This window comes from Triticum aestivum, chromosome 7D (genome assembly GCF_018294505.1).
Source record: "Triticum aestivum cultivar Chinese Spring chromosome 7D, IWGSC CS RefSeq v2.1, whole genome shotgun sequence".
NCBI lineage: Eukaryota > Viridiplantae > Streptophyta > Magnoliopsida > Poales > Poaceae > Triticum > Triticum aestivum.
This window is the reverse complement of record NC_057814.1, coordinates 95,993,967-96,015,540: the sequence shown is the minus strand read 5'-3', so window position 1 is coordinate 96,015,540 and position 21,574 is coordinate 95,993,967.

Below are 21,574 nucleotides of genomic sequence, written 5' to 3'. Positions count from 1 at the left end.
AAGAAAACAAAACACCACTTCAAGGTACTGTATTGAACTCATTATTTATTTATATTGGTGTTAAACCTACTGTATTCCAACTTCTCTATGGTTTATAAACTATTTTAATAGCCATAGATTCATCAAAATAAGCAAACAACACACGAAAAATAGAATCTCTCAAAAACAGAACAGTCTGTAGTAATATGTAACTAACGCAAACTTCTAGAACTCAGAAAAATCCACCAAAATAGGAAGACCTAGATAATTTGTCTATTGATATACTGCAATTGGAATCAGTATTTTATCACGTTTTGGTGATTTTTAACAATTGTTTTCGTGAACAGAAAGTTTCTGTAATTTTCAGCAAAATCAAATAACTATCATCCAAGAAGATCCTATAGGGTTTAACTTGGCACAAACACTAATTAAAACATAAAAGCAAATCTAACCAGAGGCCAGATCAGATATTTATTCCTAAACATAAGCAAAAGCAAAACACTAAAATAAAATTGGGTTGCCTCCCAACAAGCGCTATCGTTTAACGCCCCTAGCTAGGCATAAAAGCAAGGATAGATCTAGGTATTGCCATCTTTGGTAGGCAATCCATAAGTGGATCTTATAATAGATTCATAAGGTAATTTAATCTTATTTCTAGGGAAGTGTTCCATGCCTTTCCTTAACGGAAATTGGAATCTAATATTCTCTTCCTTCATATCAATAATTGCACCAATCGTTCTATGGAAAGGTCTACCAAGAATAATAGGACATGAAGGATTGCAATCTATAACAAGAACAATAAAATCTACGGGCACATAGTTCCTACTTGCAACAATAAGAACATCATTAATTCTTCCCATAGGTTTCTTAATGGTGGAATCCGCAAGGTGTAAGTTTAAAGAGCAATCATCAAATTCACGGAATCCTAGCAAATCACACAAAGTTTTTGGAATCGTGGAAACACTAGCACCCAAATCACACAAAGCATAGCATTCATGATCTTTAATTTTAATTTTAATAGTAGGTTCCCACTCATCATAAAATTTTCTAGGGAGAGAAACTTCCAACTCATGCTTTTCTTCATAAGATTGCATCAAAGCATCAACGATATGTTTAGTAAAAGCTTTATTTTGACTATAAGCGTGCGGAGAATTTAGCACGGATTGCAACAAGGAAACACAATCTATCAAAGAGCAATTATCATAATTATATTCCTTGAAATCCAAAATAGTGGGTTCATTGATATCTAAAGTTTTGACCTCTTCAATCCCACTTTTACCAATTTTTGCATCAAGATCTAAAAACTCCGAATTTTTGGGACGCCTTCTAACTAAAGTTGACTCATCTCCAGTCCCATCATTATCAAGATTCATATTGCAAAATAAATATTTAATAGGAGACACATCAATAACTTTTAGATCTTCATCTTTATTCTCATAGCAACTAGAAGAACACGCTTTCACAAAGCAATCTTTCTTATCACATATCCTAGCGGTTCTTTCTTTGCACTCATCAATTGAAATTCTCATAGCTTTGAGAGACTCATTGATATCATGCTTAGCTGGAATAGATCTAAGTTTCAAAGAATCAACATCACGAGAAATTCTATCAACGTTCCTAGCCAATTCATTAACCTTAAGCAATTTTTCTTCAAGCAAAGCGTTGAAATTCTTTTGCGAATTCATAAACTCCTTAACACTAGTCTCAAATTCAGAGGGCATCTTATTAAAATTTCCATAAGAATTGTTTGTAGGAATTACCATAAGTATTAGAGGAATTACTAGGGAACGGCCTAGGATTAAAGTTTCCTCTATACGCGTTGTTACCAAAATTATTCCTACCAACAAAATTCACATCCATAGATTCATTATTATTCTCAATCAAGGTAGACAAGGGCATATCATCTGGATCAGAAGAAACACTCTTATTAGCAAATAATTTCATAAGTTCATCCATCTTTCCACTCAAAACATTAATTTCTTCTATCGCATGCACCTTTTTACTAGTAGATCTTTCGGTGTGCCATTGAGAATAATGAACCATAATATTATCTAGGAGTTTAGTAGCTTCTCCTAAAGTGATTTCCATAAAAGTGCCTCCCGCGATTGAATCTAAAAGATTTCTAGAAGCAAAATTCAATCCGGCATAAAATGTGTGTATAATCATCCACAAATTCAAACCATGAGTAGGGCAATTACGTATCATTAATTTCATCCTCTCCCAAGCTTGTGCAACATGTTCATGATCAAGTTGCTTAAAATTCATGATATCGTTTCTAAGAGAGATGATCTTAGCGGGAGGAAAATACTTAGAGATAAAAGCATCTTTGCACTTATTCCAAGAATCAATACTATTTTTAGGCAAAGACGAAAACCAAGTTTTAGCACGATCTGTAAGCGAAAACGGAAATAGTTTCAACTTAACAATATCATTGTCCACATCTTTCTTATTTTGCATATCATATAAATCAACAAAGCTATTTAGATGGGTAGCGGCATCTTCACTAGGAAGGCCGGCGAATTGATCTTTCATGACAAGACTTAGCAAAGCAGCATTAAATTCACAAGATCCAGCATCGGTAAGAGGAGCAATCGGAGTGCTAAGAAAATCATTGTTGTTGGTATTGGCAAAGTCACACAATTTAGTATTATCTTGAGCCATCGTGATAAGCAAGCAATCCAACACACGAGCAAACAAGAAGCGAGTGAAAAAAGAGGCGAACAAAAAAGAGAGGGCGAATAAAATGGCAAGGGTGAAGTGGGGGAGAGGAAAATGAGAGGCAAATGGCAAATAATGTAATGCGAAGGATAAGAGTTTGTGATGGGTACTTGGTATGTCTTGACTTGTGCGTAGACTCCCCGGCAACGGCACCAGAAATGGCTCGTTGACGGGAAATCAAATCTTGACTTGATTCGGCGTGAATCTCCCCGGCAACGGCGCCAGAAATCCTTCTTGCTACCTCTTGAGCACTGCGTTGGTTTTCCCTTGAAGAGAAAAGGGTGATGCAGTAAAGTAGCATAAGAATTTCCCTCAGTTTTTGAGAACCAAGGTATCAATCCAGTAGGGGACCACGCTCGAGTCCCACACACCTACACAAACAGATAAGAACCTCGCAACCAACGCGATAAAGGGGTTGTCAATCCTTTCACGGTCACTTATGAGAGTGAGATCTGATAGATATGATAAGATAATATTTTTGGTATTTTTATGATAAAGAGAAATAAAGATGCAAAGTAAAATAAACGGCAATAGAAATAGCTAAGTGTTGGAAGATTAATATGATGGAAAATAGACCCGGGGGCCATAGGTTTCACTAGAGGCTTATCTCAAGAGCATAAGTATTACGGTGGGTAAACGAATTACTGTCGAGCAATTGATAGAATTGAGCATAGTTATGAGAATATCTAGGTATGATCATGTATATAGGCATCACGTCCGTGACAATAGACCGAAACGATTCTGCATCTACTATATTACTCCACACATCGACCGCTATCCAGCATGCATCTAGAGTATTAAGTTCATAAGAACAGAGTAATGCTTTAAGCAAGATGACATGATGTAGAGGGATAGCTCATGCAATATGATATAAACCCCATCTTTTTATCCTCGATGGCAACAATACAATACGTGCCTTTCTGCCCCTGCTGTCACTGGGAAAGGACACCGCAAGATTGAACCCAAAGCTAAGCACTTCTCCCATTGCAAGAAAGATCAATCTAGTAGGCCAAACCAAACTGATAATTCGAAGAGACTTGCAAAGATAACCAATCATACATAAAAGAATTCAGAGGAGATTCAAATATTGTTCATAGATAATCTTGATCATAAACCCACAATTCATCGAATCTTGACAAACACACCGCAAAAGAAGATTACATCGAATAGATCTCCAAGAGAATCAAGGAGAACTTTGTATTGAGATCCAAAGAGAGAGAGAAGAAGTCATCTAGCTAATATCTATGGACCCGAAGGTCTGAGGTAAACTACTCACACATCATCGGAGAGGCTATGGTGTTGATGTAGAAGCCCTCCGTGATCAATGCCCCCTCCGTCGGAGCACCGGAAAAGGCCCCAAGATGGGATCTCACGGGTACAGAAGGTTGCGGCGGTGGAAATAGGGTATTGGCTCTGTATATCATGTTTCCAGGGTATATGGGTATATATCGGAGGAAGAAGTACGTCGGTGGAGCAACATGGGCCCCACGAGGGTGGAGGGCGCGCCTGGGGGAGGTGGGCGCGCCCCCTGCCTCGTGCTCTTCTCGTTGATTGCTTTGCGTAGACTCCAAGTCCTCTGGATCACGTTTGTTCCGAAAATCATGTTCCCGAAGGTTTCATTCTGTTTGGACTCCGTTTGATATCCCTTTCCTTCAAAACACTGAAATAGGCAAAAAAAACAGCAATTTGGGCTGGGCGTCTAGTTAATAGGTTAGTCCCAAAAATAATACAAAAGTGTATAATAAAGCCCATTAAACATCCAAAACAGAATATATAATAGCATGGAGCAATCAAAAATTATAGATATGTTGGAGATGTATCAAGCATCCCCAAGCTTAATTCCCGCTCGTCCTCCAGTAGGTAAATGGTAAAAACAGAATTTTTGATGTGGAATGCTACCTAGCATATTCCTTAATGTAATTCTCTTATTTGAGGTATGAATATTCAGATCCGAAAGATTCAAGATAAAAGTTTAGTATTGACATAAAAATAATACTTCAAGCATACTAACTAAGCAATCATGTCTTCTCAAAATAACATGGCAAAAGAAAGTTATCCCTACAAAATCATATAGTCTGGCTATGCTCTATCTTCATCACACAAAGTATTTAATCATGCACAACCCCGATGACAAGCCAAGCAATTGTTTCATACTTTTGATGTTCTCAAACTTTTTCAATCTTCACGCAATACATGAGCATGAGCCATGGACATAGCACTATATGTGGAATAGAATGGTGGCTGTGGAGAAGACAAAAAAGGAGAAGATAGTCTCACATCAACTAGGCGTATCAACGGGCTATGGAGATGCCCATCAATAGATATCAATGTGAGTGAGTAGGGATTGCCATGCAACGGATGCACTAGAGCTTATAAGTGTATGAAAGCTCAACAAAAGAAACTAAGTGGGTGGGCATCCAACTCGCTTGCTCACAAAGACCTAGGGCATTTTGAGGAAGCCCATCATTGGAATATACAAGCCAAGTTCTATAATGTAAAATTCCCACTAGTATATGAAAGTGACAGCATAGGAGACTCTCTATCATGAAGATCATGGTGCTACTTTTGAAGCACAAGTGTGGTAAAAGGATAGTAACATTGTCCCTTCTCTCTTTTTCTCTCTTTCTCCCTTTTTTTTGTTTGAGCCTTTTCTCTCTCTTTTTTATGGCCTCTTTTTTCGTCCGGAGTCTCATCCCGACTTGTGGGGGAATCATAGTCTCCATCATCCTTTCCTCACTTGGGACAATGCTCTAATGACGACCATCACACTTTTATTTACTTACAACTCAAGAATTACAACTCAATACATAGAACAAAAATATGACTCTATGTGAACGCCTCCGGTGGAGTACCGAGATATGCAATGAATCAAGAGTGACATGTATAAAAATTATGAACGGTGGCTTTGCCACAAATACGATGTCAACTACATGATCATGCAAAGCAATATGACAATGATGAAGCGTATCATAGCAAACGGAACGGTGGTAAGTTGCATGGCAGTATATCTCGGAATGGCTATGGAAATGCCATAATGGGTAGGTATGGTGGCTGTTTTGAGGAAGATATGTGGTGGGTGTATGATACCGGCGAAAAGTGTGCGGTATTAGAGAGGCTAGCAATGGTGGAAGGGTGAGAGTGCGTATAATCCATGGACTCAACATTAGTCATAAAGAACTCATATACTTGTTGCGAAAATCTATTAATTATCAAAACAAAGTATTATGCGCATGCTCCTAGGGGGGTAGATTGGTAGGAAAAGACCATCGCTCGTCCCCGACCGCCACTCATAAGGAAGACAATCAATAAATAAATCATGCTTCGACTTCATCACATAATGGTTCACCATACATGCATGCTACGAGAATCACAAACTTTAACAGAAGTATTTCTCAAATTCACAACTACTCAACTAGCATGACTCTCCCACGCCCCCCCCCCCCCCCGCCGCCGGCCCCTCTATACGTAATACGCACACATACCTCTCTAGGCCCTGCCAAATGCATCAACTACACATTCACACATGTTACATCACGTACCCCATTGATCTAAAAAGCCCTCTCTTCACGTTTATTTCGCATACAACATTCCTTTTGAATAAAGTGTGGCCAAAAAATTATTTTAGAATTTCTACATATATACAACATTACAAAGTTATATGGAGGAGTATGAACGCTAATTTGCATTGCATGGTGCCCACAATGATATTTATTCCGCACTGTGAATTTGTATATTTTTATACTATATATAAAGTTAGTCATAATAAAGAGAAACAAAGAGCATCGCTCTCTCCATCGCATACCCCCCTCTATGCCCCTTTCACGTACACACACAAACTATCACCAGGTCCTCTAAAAGTAAGCCCCCAGCACATTCACGCATGTTTCATCTTTCTCTCGCGATATATAAAGTGACGATCATTGTATTTGAAGCGAAAAGCACGATACATACATTGGACTTCCGAATCCACTCATTACGGTCACCATTTATGTTTTGTGGTTATTATACAGTCACGGGCTCACCGTACAACTCTGTATTTGCTCAAGACACGACTAGTTGATCAGTTAAACGCTCCAAGTGGCACCTCTAGTGTTGCATCACATTATCTCACTACCATCGGGCCCACCTGTCGGCTTGTATCTACTCTACATCTACACTCTTATAAAAAATAGAGTTGGTGATGATGGTGTGCCTGCCATCCTGCAATATAGGCCGTTCGATTTATCTCTGACGGATAGGAAAGAAACTATGGCGATTTTGTAAAAGGGTACCCACACACCTCTCCACATTTGCAAATAAGGCCTTCCCTCGTTCATCGTTTTCTCTCACAAGATAAACTAGTCATACAGATGCATCTTGATGTTACGTGCAACGCACGGGCATCTTGCTAGTAAGAATGAAAACAAACGACAAAAAAATATTGGACGGTGGTTCGAAGTCATGACCGCGGGCACAGCGGACAAGGTGGCCTTGTATTGGTATGCTGAGCCATCTGTTTTCACACATAGGAGCTGCTGTGGTGATTATACACACACGCACACATGCACACGAACTGCATGCACGCAACACTCACATGAACACATGCACCCACGCACGCACGCAACACTCACACGTACACACGCAGCCACGCACGCACGCAACACTCACACGCACACACGCATGCATGCATGCACACACCAGTACACCACACGACCAACACACACTCTCACGCTCAAGTGCTCAACCTACACGTGCATGTGCACACATCAGGCCCTGACAGACCCATACACAACCAGGTGATTCCCGCGCATGGGTTGGAGTCTTGTCGTGCCTGCGTAGATTTGTGTTTATCTGACCTTTTCCCTATGCAAACTGATAGGTGGGACCCACAAGGAACATGGTCAATTTAACTAGTCAACATGGTGCCACGCAGACTATTTGGCCGGTCAACAGAGTGCAATCCGATGTTGAACAGTGAGCAAGTGACCGTATAATCACCGCAAAACGTATATAGTGACCGTAATCAGCTTATTCTGAAGTTCGGTGACCGTATTACGCTTTTTCTCTCTGTAGGCCCTCCAAAACTACATCACTACACGTTCTCGCATGTTACATCTAACAACTATGCAATACAGCACTACTACTACACTCTAACACAATAAATCATATGTCTTTTTAGTTTTACTAGATATCATATTGTTACTTAATTATTCAGTTTGCATACATTAAAATTGCCTTTGAAATGTATGGCCAGTATCATATACCGCGTGGGAAAAATCCCTCCCTTTCCTGTTTAATCGGGTTTGTATCGATGGATCGTGCGAAACAGCAAAACTACAGTACTATATAGTACAAGTTACAGTTCACTGGGCCGTCGTGTCGTGTACTCCTCCGTCGTAAGAGTGGAGCGCTCGCTTTCATAAATCTTCTAGTCCCTTTCGCCGACATGTGGGACATCAAGCTACCGGGTCCACATGCCATACCGGAATACAGTGCAGAGCAGTCGGGGTGAAGCACCCAGTCATGGCGCCGGTGTAGTGATGAGCAATGAGGCGTCAAATCACAAAGCTGCACCTTTTCCGCAATTAAGTTGGAGGGACGAAGTAATAATGCTAAAAAAAGAAGTTGGAGGGACGAAGCAACCATCATTTGGCTCGTTGCTGAATCCGCTTCTCCCTCATCTTCTTCAAGTTAACCACGTGTTGCTTCTGCCGTTGTTCTGCCTCATGTGGGACGCGGATCGGCTTGGTAAAGCACTGCCACGTGGGACCGCATGTTAGCCAACCGCCAGGACAACGTCCTCTAAAAATAAGAAACCTCCCCCGCCATCCGCGCGGCAAAATCACCTCCTTTTTACTAATCTTGATTCTATAATTTTTTAGATCAATATAACTGAGATTTGTATAGATAGCACATAGGAGCAAAACCAAGTGGTACGGTTAAGGGCATCCACAATGTGTAGCCAAATGTGAAAATAGCTTTCGGCATCGTGGGAACCATTGTGGACGGTGTTTCCAAAGCCAAAAGCGCTACTAGAAAAACGGCTATAGCTAATATGGACACTAATGGCGCACCATGTATGTGGTGCGCCACTGCTATATAGCAGTGGCGCACCAGATATAGGTGCGCCATTAATGGCCATATTACTAATGGCGCACCTGGTGTGTGGTGCGCCATTACTAGTTTTGTCCTGGCCCCACACCCTTCCCAGACTTAGCAGTGGCGCACCAGGGGATAGTGCACCATTACTAGTTTTAACTAGTAATGGCGCACCACACCCACGGTGCGCCACTACTAACAATTTTTTTTCATTTTTTTTCAAAACTAGTAATGGCGCACCACACACCAGGTGCGCCATTAGTAACCCTGGTTACCAATGGCGCATTCCTAGGAGGTGCGCCATTGGTAACCTAAGAGCAGCTAGATATTTTTGACAGCCACCTACCACACTCACTTTCCCCACTTCATTCTCTCCACCTCTACCAAGCTTGGTCTCGGCTGCCTCCTCCTCCTCACCTCATTTGCACCATAGATTCACCCAAATTAAGTGGTTAAATTTCCTTTTTTTGATAGGTAAGTAAGGGGAAAGCTTTCTTTATGTTCTAGATCTACTTTTTTCTCCCTCCAACGTACACACTTTTTATGGCCTAGATCTACGTATGTTTGTGGTGTTGCATATGTTTGTGTTTGCAGGTACCGGTATTTGAAATGCGATAGTTGCCAATATTTTGCCGGAATGTTGATTCATTTCCGTTTCGGCGAGAATTTGGCACTATGCATTCTTTTTGGTCCTATTTTTAGGCAAAGTCATGCCAAATTTTTTTTGGTTCTAAAATATCGTTTTGCTCTACCCCGCAGGCGACCATGGTCCGCACGATGACCGAAGGCATCGTGAATAGGTTTTTGAGCTCCGCGAAGGCCGAGATGCTTCAAAAGAACGAGACGGAGATAAGATGTCCGTGTCGAAGATGCAAGCTGAAGAGCCTTATGGACCCGGATTCCAGACAGGTGCAGGAGCTACCGACCTGCTCGTGCGTGGTTTCATGGATGGCTATCGGTCGCAAGGTGATGAAGATGATTATGAAGTCGTCCATGGGGGCCGGGCAAGAAATTAGGAAGGGTAGCAAGACAATAGCGGCGAGGGCGGGCGAGAAGACGAAGAATCTCCAGGACATGATCACGAAGTAGATGCAGGACACAGTCATCATGTAGAAGATGCCGGACATGATGATGAGGAAGATCAAGACGAAGGGCATGATCATGAAGATGAAGATGCCGGAGCAGACGACGATGGACCATCGATGGGCTGGGTGCAGGACCCTCATATTCAAGAGCTGCTTCTCAAGCAGACGGGTAACGCAAGAGCTGCCGCCCGAGAGAAAGCCAAGCTGGATCAACTGGAGATAGACGCGGTTACTCCATTGTATGAAGGATGCAGGCCCGAGGATACCCGCCTGAAAGTAACGCTCATGGCTCTGGAGATGAAGGTAAAACACAAAATGACCGACGCATGCTTCGACGAGAACATGTCATTCTGGCACGAACGTCTTCCCAAGGGGAACAAGTGCCCGACCAGTTTCGAGGAGGCGAAGAAAATCGTGTGTCCTCTGGATTTACCGCACGTGAAATACCATGTGTGCATGAACGATTGCATCATTTATCGGGACGAGCACGCGGAGTCTACCATATGTCCGGTGTGCGGCGTCACTCGATACAAGAAGAGGAAGAAAGCTCCTCGAAAAGTGGTGTGGTACTTTCCGATCACTCCTCGTCTGCAGCGGTATTTCGCGGACCCTAAGCTAGCAAAGCTCCTGCGTTGGCACGCGGATAGGGAGGAGAAGAAGCGAGAAGATGACGGAAATGATCCGGAGATAAATAAAAAAGACAAGATGCTGAGTCACCCTAAGGATGCGAGCCAGTGGCAAGCGTTGAACTTCGAACACCCAGAATTTGGGGACGATCCAAGGAACATCATGCTGGGCGCGAGCACCGATGGAGTCAATCCGTTTGGCAGCCAGAGAAGCACACATAGCACCTGGCCTGTGTTTGTGTGGATGTACAACCTTCCCCCCTGGATGTGCATGAAGAGGAAGTACATTCACATGAGTATGCTAATTGAAGGGCCGAAACAACCAGGGAACGACATCAATCTGTATCTGGGGCTGCTGAAAGAGGAGCTAGACACGCTGTGGAAAACGCCAGCCAATACGTGGGACGCCGCAGCGAAACAATATTTCCCTATGAGAGTCGCACTGCTCACGACGGTGCACGACTATCTCGGTTACGGATATGTCGCGGGGCAGGTGGTCCACGGATTTTGTGCATGCGTCAGGTGCATGGATGACACAACGTATCGCCAGCTAGATAGAGATCCCGGGTCTTCGAAAACCGTGTTCATGGGACATCGAAGGTGGCTTCGCGACGATGACGCATGGAGAAAACGCAAGGATCTGTTCGATGGTGAAACCGAACCCCGAAGACCCCCACGTACGAGGAGCGGCGAGGAAATAGACGAGCTGTTGAAAAATTGGAAAGAGTGCCCACCGCCGGGAAAGAAGCGAAAGGCGCCAGAGCCACTGCTGAAGGTATGGAAAACGAGGTCTGTTTTCTGGGACTTGCCGTACTGGAAGATCCTCCGTGTGCCTCACAGCCTTGATGTCATGCATATCACGAGGAACGTGTGCGGGAGTCTGCTTGGTACCCTGCTCAACATGCCAGAGAGGACCAAAGATGGGCCGAAAGCAAGGGCAGACTTGTAATCAATGGGCATCAGGGAGGAGCTTCACGCAAAACGCCCTAATGATGATGATGATGATGATGATGATGATGATGAGGCGAAGGACACGGAAAGTCGTCGCAAAGGCAAAAAGGCCAAGAAGATCGAATATGACTGCCCTCCCGCGTGCTTCACTCTAAGTCAGAAGGAGATCGAGCAGTTTTTCACCTGCCTCGTAGGAGTAAAACTTCCTTACGGTTACGCGGGGAAGATAAGCAGATACCTCGACTCAGCGAAGCAGAAGTTCAGCGGGATGAAGTCTCACGACTGTCACGTGCTGATGACGCAGATACTTCCAGTTGCAATCCGTGGGATCATGGACGCACATGTCCGTGAAACGCTATTTGGCCTATGCAAATTTTTCGACGTCATCTCTCGGAAGTCGGTTGGTGTGAGGAAACTCAGAAGGCTACAGGAAGAGATTGTGGTGATACTATGCGAGCTTGAGATGTACTTCCCGCCCGCATTCTTCGACGTTATGGTGCATCTGCTGGTCCATATCATGGAGGATATCATCCAACTTGGACCGACGTTCCTGCACAGCATGATGACGTTCAAAAGGATGAATGGTGTCATCAAAGGATACGTTCGCAACAGGGCATGTCCAGATGGAAGCATAGCTAAGGGCTTTCTGACCGAAGAGTGCATCTCCTTTTGCACGAATTATCTAGGCATCAAGAACCCCGTTGGTCTACCCGTCAACAGGCACCTCGGCAGGCTCACTGGATGGGGTCACCGCGAGGGTCGCCGCGAAATGCATGTCGACTTCAAGGGTCGACTCGCCGACTTTGAAAGAGCAAACCTAGTCGCGCTACAACACATAGACGTGGTCGATCCTTGGGTGGTAGAGCACAAAACCTTTATTGAGAAGACGTACAATGACCGAGGCCAACAGAGGACGGACGGAGATATAATCAAAGAGCACAACTCATGTTTCACGCGTTGGTTCAAGGAGAAGCTTCTGTCGTACCCTTTACATAAGGATTCTTCCGCGGAAGAAAAACTCATATTCGCCTTGTCACAGGGCGCCGAGCACAACCTGATGACATATGAGGCGTACGATATCAACGGCTACACATTCTACACCGAGGTAAAGGACATGAAGAGCGATTATCAGAACTCCGGGATAACGATGGAATCCTACACCGGTAACGACAAGGACAGATACTACGGAAGGGTTGAGGAGATCTGGGAGCTGAGCTACGCTGGAGAGAAGGTCCCGATGTTCCGTGTAAGATGGGCCAAGAGCGTCCTAAAAGAAGACCGGTATTTCACCACCATGGTTATACCCGAAGCCAAATCCAAGACCGCGGGCGCAAACATCACCGCGAAAAATGATCCATGGGTACTGGCTTCCCAAGTGGACCAATGCTTCTTCATTACCGACCCGTCAAAGCCCAGTCGTGTTGTCGTGAGGACAGGCAAAAGGAACATCATCGGAATGGATGGAGTCGCCAATGAGCAAGACTTCGACAAGTACGGCGACCTTAAGATGGAAGATGACGACGACGATGAAGTACCATACACCACAAGAAGAAGCAGGACCACCCTACCTAAAGGACGTCCGTTCAAGAGAAGAACTCAAGGGGTTCCGGGGCTAAATTATTCAACCGCGAGAAAGAAGGGCAAGAAGATTGTGAAAAGATAGCTAAGATTGAATCACGACGTGTCGGTCGCGTGTGTGTGTCAGTGGCAAGCTCAATTATTACATGCAACTAAATTATTACATGTATCACTTGATTTCAACCATGTCATCTAATTCTAAATCGTTGCACAATGGTTTTATCACTCCATTTTCATTTTCCTTTTCTTTTATCTCAAATCTTAAATTATTACATGCAACTAAAAATCCAAAAAAAAAACTTAGTAATGGCGCACGAGGAGAAGGTGTGCCATTGCTATTACGGTGTTTACGGCGCACCCCTAAATGGTGCGCCATTGATATACCAATTTTTATGGCGCACCCCTAAAAGGTGCGCCATTGCTAACCCTCCCCCCACTAAAATATCCAAGACGACCCAGCCGGTCGTCCTTCACCCCAATCTGCATCTCGCCCCTCGCCTCTCGTCACCGCCGCCGATCCCCTTCCACCACCACCGCCTCACGACGCCGCTCCGCCGTCGCCGTCGTTCTCGTCCCCGCCCCCCGCCGCGCCCAGCGGCTGCTCCCACGAGATGACCGCCATCCCGACTCCGACCCCACCGCCGTCCACTACCACGAGCTCACCGTCGCCCTCCCCCGAGTCCGCCGTCCCCGCGGCCACCTACTCCGAGCCAACAGTCGCCCCCTTCCTCGACCCCGCCGTCGCGCTCCCCTTCTCCCAAGGTGAGCTCCGCCAGATCCCTCCCCCCTCCCTTCAATTTTCGTCGATGCAGAGTTGTTCTGCTGCATGTGATTCGATCTGAAGCTCCTCCTTCCTCCCACTCAGGTGCGCCGCCGGCCCTCTCCCTCCCACTCAGGTGCGCCGCCGGCCCTCTCCCTCCCTCTCTGTTGCGCTATTGGCCCTCTCCCTCCCTCTCTGCTGCGTCACCGGCCCTCTCCCTCGCTCTCTGCTGCGTCGCCGGCCCTCTCCCTCTATCCATCACCCATGCCACGGATCTCTCCCTCGATCCAGCCTTCTCTTCCTTCGATCTCCATGGACGGCTTATTCATATCATCCTCTCTCGATCTGCAGGGTACAAGGGGAAGAAGGCAGGGTCTAGGTGCTACTCCGGCGCGGCGGCAGAGCGAAGCAAACCCTCCTCTCCTCAAGGTACGAATCCCTCTTTCTCTCCCCTTGTATATGCTGTTGTCCAGCACATTTTTTTCCTCAAATTGCTGCTTTCCAGTACATTATTTTGCTCAAATTGGTGTTGTTCATTACATATTTTTGTTCAAATTGCTTCTTTCCAAACACTAGAACGGAACCATCCCGTTCCACCTTGGATTTGGTTGCCCTGTTTGAGATTTATTCAGGACTTGGTGCTGCTACTAATCCGCCTAGCCACAATTTATTCAGGACTTGCTGCTGCTGCTAATCCGAGCTGCACCACCTACCTTGCTGAAGATCTATCCCGGCAGTTGTCTGTGAGGTAAAAAAAGCAACTTTTGTGATGTACAAGCCCTTGTAGCATGAGGAGTTTCTGTTCTGGGTTGATGATGATGTGCAAATGGGTAGTGCTAGGTTAGTTGTCATGTATGTGTATCCTTCCTGGCATGTTTTTGTGAATTCTTGCTGCCATATTTGTGTGAATTCTTGCTGCCATAATACAAACTGTGTTGATGTATGTCAAATACTATGGTAAAATTAGCCTATATTAGTATATGTGTTGATTGATTAAAGTGTTATGGCAGCAATGCATGGCAGCAGTATGTGCATAATGTTCGTTATATTAGGTATGCTATCTGTATGATTGATGCAAAGCAAAATGTCTATCTGCTGCAAGTTCCCCAAAATTTCAGGGGCGCCACAACTGAACTGAGGCTCCTTCAGTTCAATATTTTGTGCAGGGACAAATAGTTACCCCTTTCTCCTGAAATGTTGATTAATTTCCGTTTCGGTTGAGAATGGGGCACTCCTAGGTCAAGAAAATTAGCAAAGGTCATGCCCAATTTTCTTGACCTAGAAGGTGCCCGATTCTCAACCGAAACAAAACTAATCAACATTTATAGACAATGTTATTTCTACAAAGCAAATATTTCTAAGTGGCTTTTATAGTTTTCCCTTAAGTTGAAATGCAAACTATTTTTTCTTCCTGTAGCAAGAGCAATAGTGCACTTAGTAGGCTAGAAAATATATAACCTGCAATAGTGCACTTAGTAGGATAGCAATAGTGCACTTGGAACAATCTTTTGGGTAAAGGGGTGTTTATAACCTGTAATGTGAAAAATATATAGGATAGAAGAATAGATACTACCCTGATCTCATCCAATAACTCTAGTAGCCTTTTTTCCTATTTAGAGCAAACATGGCCGACAACAATGAGGCCGGTGATTCGGGCAAGCCATTCTGGGAGCTGTCCCAGGAGATGGAGGAAGAACCTCACCGCTATGAGGACGCCACGGAAGACACCGATCCCGACTAGACAACCCCTAGTGGCGTCGGGGATGACACCACTGATGGTGCCTCCGGGGATGCCACCACTGATGATGGCAGCGAACGCATAGATGGCAGCCAACCGAAGAGGCAACGGAAGGACCAACGCCCGAACGTGCTCGGTATCGTCAACGAGGAATTTACTGAAGTGTCCTCCAGTGGGCATCCAACGGAGCCCAAAGAATTAGTCAGTGGGAACACGGGACAACTCGGGTGCATTCTCCGGAGCACCGTCTCGATCAACACCGAGAACCTAAGGCATCGTGACTGAGGGAATTTGCGCAACCTCCTCTTCACAAAGCTGCACGAATGATACAAGTTCCCCGGTGACTTCGCAAACACACGCCTCTCAGGGAATAAAGTGAACAGTGCCGCCCTCACGAAGATGAGCACGGCCCTGGCTACTTGGAGAGCCGTGGTGAAGAGAAGGATTCTAAGTGGTGATAGTTATGAGAAGATCAAGGAGACAAATCCTTCGATCAGCGAAGCTGACTACCTGGAGTTCAAGATCAAGTGCGAAAGCAACGCATCCGCGAAATCAAGTCAGTGGGGGAAAGATATGCGGGACTTGAAATTAGGGGTCCACAAACTCGGTCCCGGCGGTTACAAAGTGGCGGAACCTAAATGGGACAAGGAGGACGTGGAGCATGCCGAGCAAGGCCTACCGCCCCTCTTTGATAAATACCATGAAAAGCAGACCAGGAACTATGTCAGGGCCCGGTACAAGGTGGACCCGGTAACAAAGGAGCTTACCACGGATCCGAAGGTGAAGGCGCTTGAGCTTGTTCTGGTAAGGAATGCACCCCCGCGTAATTAGCTCCATAGGGTTGCATTCTAATTATTGAAGCCAAATTTCTAAATGGTTCACGTTTCTTCCACAGGAAACTGAAAGCAGTAGCGCAGGGTCTCAGAGCTCCCGATCTGCCCCTTGGGACACCACTTTAAATAGGGCGTTGAATGTAATGAAACACAAGGATAAGTTCAGTAAGCCGTCGTCAGCTAGTCGTGTGGCCGGCAAAGGCTTGTCCACGAAATGGTCGGAATACTATAAGGCTGGGCGAAAGGAGAGAAAGACTAGCTCGGAAAGCCAGGAGCGCTAGGTTAAAGAACTCAAGGCACAAGTAGCGCGGATTCCGGAGATAGTCCAAGAGCAAGTGCGAGACCAAGTGGGAGCGACGATCACCGCCATTATGCCTTGCTTGCTTGAGGGGTTGCGGGGGTGGATTGCGGGCGGCCAACAGGGGCCGCCCCCGATTCCCAGCTTCACGGGCAGCAACTCGCACAACGCGCCGGCATTGGTGTCTCCGGCGTCGGCGCCAGCATTGGAGTTTAATGCACCCGGGTGTGGGAAGAATACGCCGGCCGGCACCTCGGCAGCAAGCGGTCCCTCCGTCACTTGCATGCCCGCCATTGGCGGTGCCTCGACATTAGCCAAGCTCAACGCCATCACGGTAACTAAGCCTCGGCCGATGACTTCATCTCCTTGCCTTTGATTGGGCATCCCTAACGCCCTACATGTTTTCGCAGGGCGCCACCAACGTTCCATGCACTCTCCTGCACTTCGTGGACGGCGAGTTGATCAATGTCGCCAAGGTCAAAATCGTTCAACCGGGCAACCGCATGTTCCACGGTAATCCGATGCCACCCACCGTGTATAGGGTTCAACTGGTTTGGGTGCTGCGGGGCTGCGATGACTTGTTACCTCCGTATTGACCCCCTGGTGCCGACGAAGATGATGTGATGACCCTCAGCGCCTGCTTAAGCTGGTCCATGCTTTGGCTGAAGAGCCAAATTCATTTGGGGCCGGGGGACACCACCCCACAGACAACACCGCCAGTCGTGTCGGCGCCAAGCCATGGCAAGACCGCCGCAACGCTACCGCCATCAGCTGATCCAGACATGCATATGGCACAGGATCCGGATGACGACGACGGTACATTTTCCAACGTCGATAAGTACATCAACGAACATGGGTACGGTGATGAATTCTTGGGGCCTCCTTCTCAAGAACCCAAACCTGCAAAAGACGATCGCGATCTAGCTAGTACCACGGAGAAACCCAATTGCAACAGGCGTCGTCTGGCGTTCAGTTCTCAGGAGACGCCTCCAGCTGCCGCCTTCACCGAGACTCAAATAGCCGAGGTGCGAAATATTATCAGCCCCAACACACTCAAGAAGGTGGTCTCTAAGCAGAACTCGATCCCATTACAGCAGAAGAAGCAGAAGGGACGGAAAATAAAAAATAACAAGGGTGCGAGCCAGCCGGCACCGACTACGATCTGTGCTCAAGACGGGCCACCAATACCTACAGATATCTCGAGGAGGGTGCATGTGGTGGGTAGGCCGATGCTATCAACTAATCTGCTCAATGCTGCAACCGGTGCTATGCGGAGTCTGCATGACTGTGTTCTTTCTATAGAGAAGCGGCGTCTCTTCGAGAATGATGTGGCATACCCGGTTTTCGTGGCCAAGGTGCCAGAGGGCAAGGGCTTTGTCGATAGCACCATCGGGCGCATGATCGTCCTGCGGTTTGATGACATCTTCTCTATGTTTAACCTTCATCCGCTGCACTACACCTTCATTCAGCAATTTTCGCTCAGTATGGAGATGCGGATCATTAGAGACAAGACCCCGGACATCGTGATAGTCGACCCCTTCTACATGCGTGCCAAGATCTTGGGCAGCGCTGGGGACCAGCAAGTCGCGAGTTCATACCTCGAAGGCGTCATTCTGGTGAACCCAGATAAGGATAACTTCCTCGTGCCTTACTTTTCTGAGTAAGTCATCCCCTCAATGCCCCGTAACATATGATTTCTTAGATTTCGATCGTTCTTTTTTTTCTAACATTTCGTGTTTTGTGCAGTGACACACATTGCACATGCATCCTCTTAAGCCCGAAATATTCCATGGCCACGTATTTCGACTCGGACCGTCAGTCGAAGAAGGACTACACAAATATCAAGAAAGTTCTTGATGATGCTCTCCCCGGCTACGCCAAATCTGGAGGCACCTTCAGGAGGCCAATTTGTAGGTACGGCAAGCACGTGTTCACCCACGTAATGACATTCCCCTGTGTCAAGCAGCCGCCTGGCAGTCAGAAGGATGCCTACTACGCCCTCCATCACATGCGGGCGATCGTACGGGACCATAATCACCTTATGCTACCAAATAATCTCAAAGATTGGGCCGCACGCTTGTCGGCAACCAGGACAAGGACATCAGACAAGAATTCTTTCGCATCCAGTCAGAGTTTGCGGAAATCATCTATCAAGATGTCCTTCGTGCCTCGGGCAGTTCTACCTCAAATATTAACCGTCCAACAGTGAAATAGAAACAACGCTACAAATGCAGGCTGACAACGACCGCACATTCATGACCATCACGAAAGACGGCGGCTTCATCCACGCTCCGGTCCCTGAGTCGAGTCGAAAGTATTGATGCTATGTAGTTCTGAAATATCGATTAGCTCATGTTGTAATTAAACTTTAATGAACTTGTATGTCTGTTTAGTTTGGACAGTCGTTCAACTTATATGTAATCGATGCTATTTATTAGTAGGACCATGAATCGTGCTATTAATGTGTTGCTTTTCTCTTCCAATCCTTTTGTTGCATACTTATATATTGCTTATATATTATCTGTGAATTGCTACTAACGTTTAGTTTGTCTATTGCATAGAGATGTCGTCGTATGTCGTGTACAAGGGTGAGGTTCCCGGAGTCTACGACGACTGGGACGAGTGTCCGAGACAGGTTCACCGTTTCAGCGGTAACAGTTACAAAGGGTACACCACTAGGGCGGAGGCGGAAGCTAGATACGCGCGCTATCTAGTGAGAGAGAGGAGGGAGCGGAGGAGGAACCGGATGAAGATCAGTTTCATCGCGATGATGCTCATCGTGACCGCAACCCTCTTCTATGTGATGGTAGTTTAGATATCGACTTGTAATGTGAAGACAAACTCGCTACTCGCGGTCTCGAGAGTTGTAATGTTCTAACTTTGTTCGGTATTTTGAATTCGGACACTAATATGATGAATTGTATTCGGAGACTAATCTTCTATTGTATTCGATAAATCTGCTGTTTATATGTTGTGCTATTTATATTCTGTGTTGTAATGTATTTTGTAACCTGTGCAAATATCATAAAAGCAAAAAAACAAATCCCTAATATTCATAGTAGTGGCGCACCATATTGCACTTTAGTGGCGCACAGAAATAAACACACTAGTGGCGCATTATCTAAAAGTGCGCCATTAGTAACCCAGAGCACAAGGTACACATGGCCCCTTGGAGTAACAGTAGTGGCGCACTTCTGGGCCTATTAATGGCACACTTTAGCTGCGCCATTAGTGTCTAGGATAGTAATGGCGCACCAGGTGGTGCGCCACTGTTATGTAGATTAACAGTGGCGCACCAGGCGTGCGCCACTACTATTTATTAGTAGTGGCGTGATAATAGTGGCGCACCTATAGTGCGCAATTAATAGCCAAAATAAGTACGCCACTAACAGCCTTTTTTGTAGTAGTGAAGGATGGAACCGAAGCTACCTGATTGATTGATTGAAGGAACAGAAAAATGGAACGTCTCTCCTATTTCTCCCGTGCTTGGATGCATGTACAGTATAGAGCACAGAGTCTACTCCCTCGTCCCTTCTATCACAAATCACAAAGCAGTGAGGCGTCAAATCACAAAGCACGGACGAAGCAACCATCATTTCACTCTTCACTGACTCCGCTTCTCCATCGTCTTCTTCGAGAAACCATCTCACCGCACTAAGCTCGACGGACGACGCTATTGTGTACGAGTAGTACTAGTACATTTACGCGTCCTTTGTTTCAACTTCCTGAATGCAAATAAGGCGGTTGTCTCGGCTTGCAGGCGGCACTTGCGAACGACTTACCGTGGTCTCCCTCAATGGTGTTCCCCGTCGAACGCACTTCGCCAAACCACAACGTTCGAGATATCGTCAACATCACCGCAATGGGGAAGGAAGTCAAATATAGTTACTACCTCCATTTTTTGTACACAAGGCTAGTATATCAAAATTACAATTTGCAAAAGGCCACTAACACTAATCGAGGCAAAATTGATGGGGTTTGCCTCGGACTAGCAACCAATGACATTAATATCCCCTGCATGCATGCGGAAGTGAGAAGGTTGGTTTGCATGGCGCTGCATTAATCAAGCGATGAGGACTGAGATGGTTAGCTCATTGGGCTTTGGAGAAAAAATACGCATTAATTGACACGTGAAACGAGGATCTGTATCGATTCATCCCGCGAAGGAAAACCCCGCCTTTCTTTTTTAACACTAGTACTCCTAGTACGTAGTACATACTTATCCTGTTTGGGTCTAGGCCTTGCATTGCCATACTTCGCCACACATTTTTGCCAAGCTTGCCTAAAGTTTTCAAAATGAAAAGGAGGTACACTTGCGCACGGCTGTCGCGGTCGCACCGCACCCTCACACGGTCGCTCCTGCACGCCGCGGTCACACCACACCCTCACACTGTCGCTCCTGCACGCCGCAAACCCAACAAAGGGAACGCACCCTCACTGACACGTGCTGTCGCATGTGAACAAACCAAACTCAGCCATCCTACCGCTGACACATAATTTTCATTCAAAGAGTATGTTTATACAACCGCATCTTGGGGAGTATCCGTACGGCCCGTGCGGTGGTGTGTTGATGTCTACTACACAACCTTCTTCTTGTAGACGTTGTTGGGCCTCCAAGTGCAGAGGTTTGTAGGACAGTAGCAAATTTCCCTCAAGTGGATGACCTAAGTTTATCAATCCATGGGAGGTGTAGGATGAAGATGGTCTCTCTCAAACAACCCTGCAACCAAATAACAAAGAATCTCTTGTGTCTCCAACACACCCAATACAATGGTAAATTGTATAGGTGCACTAGTTCGGTGAAGAGATGGTGATACAAGTGCAATATGGATGGTAGATATAGGTTTTTGTAATCTGAAAATATAAAAACAGCAAGGTAACTAATAATAAAAGTGAGCACAAATGGTATTGCAATGCGTTGAAACAAGGC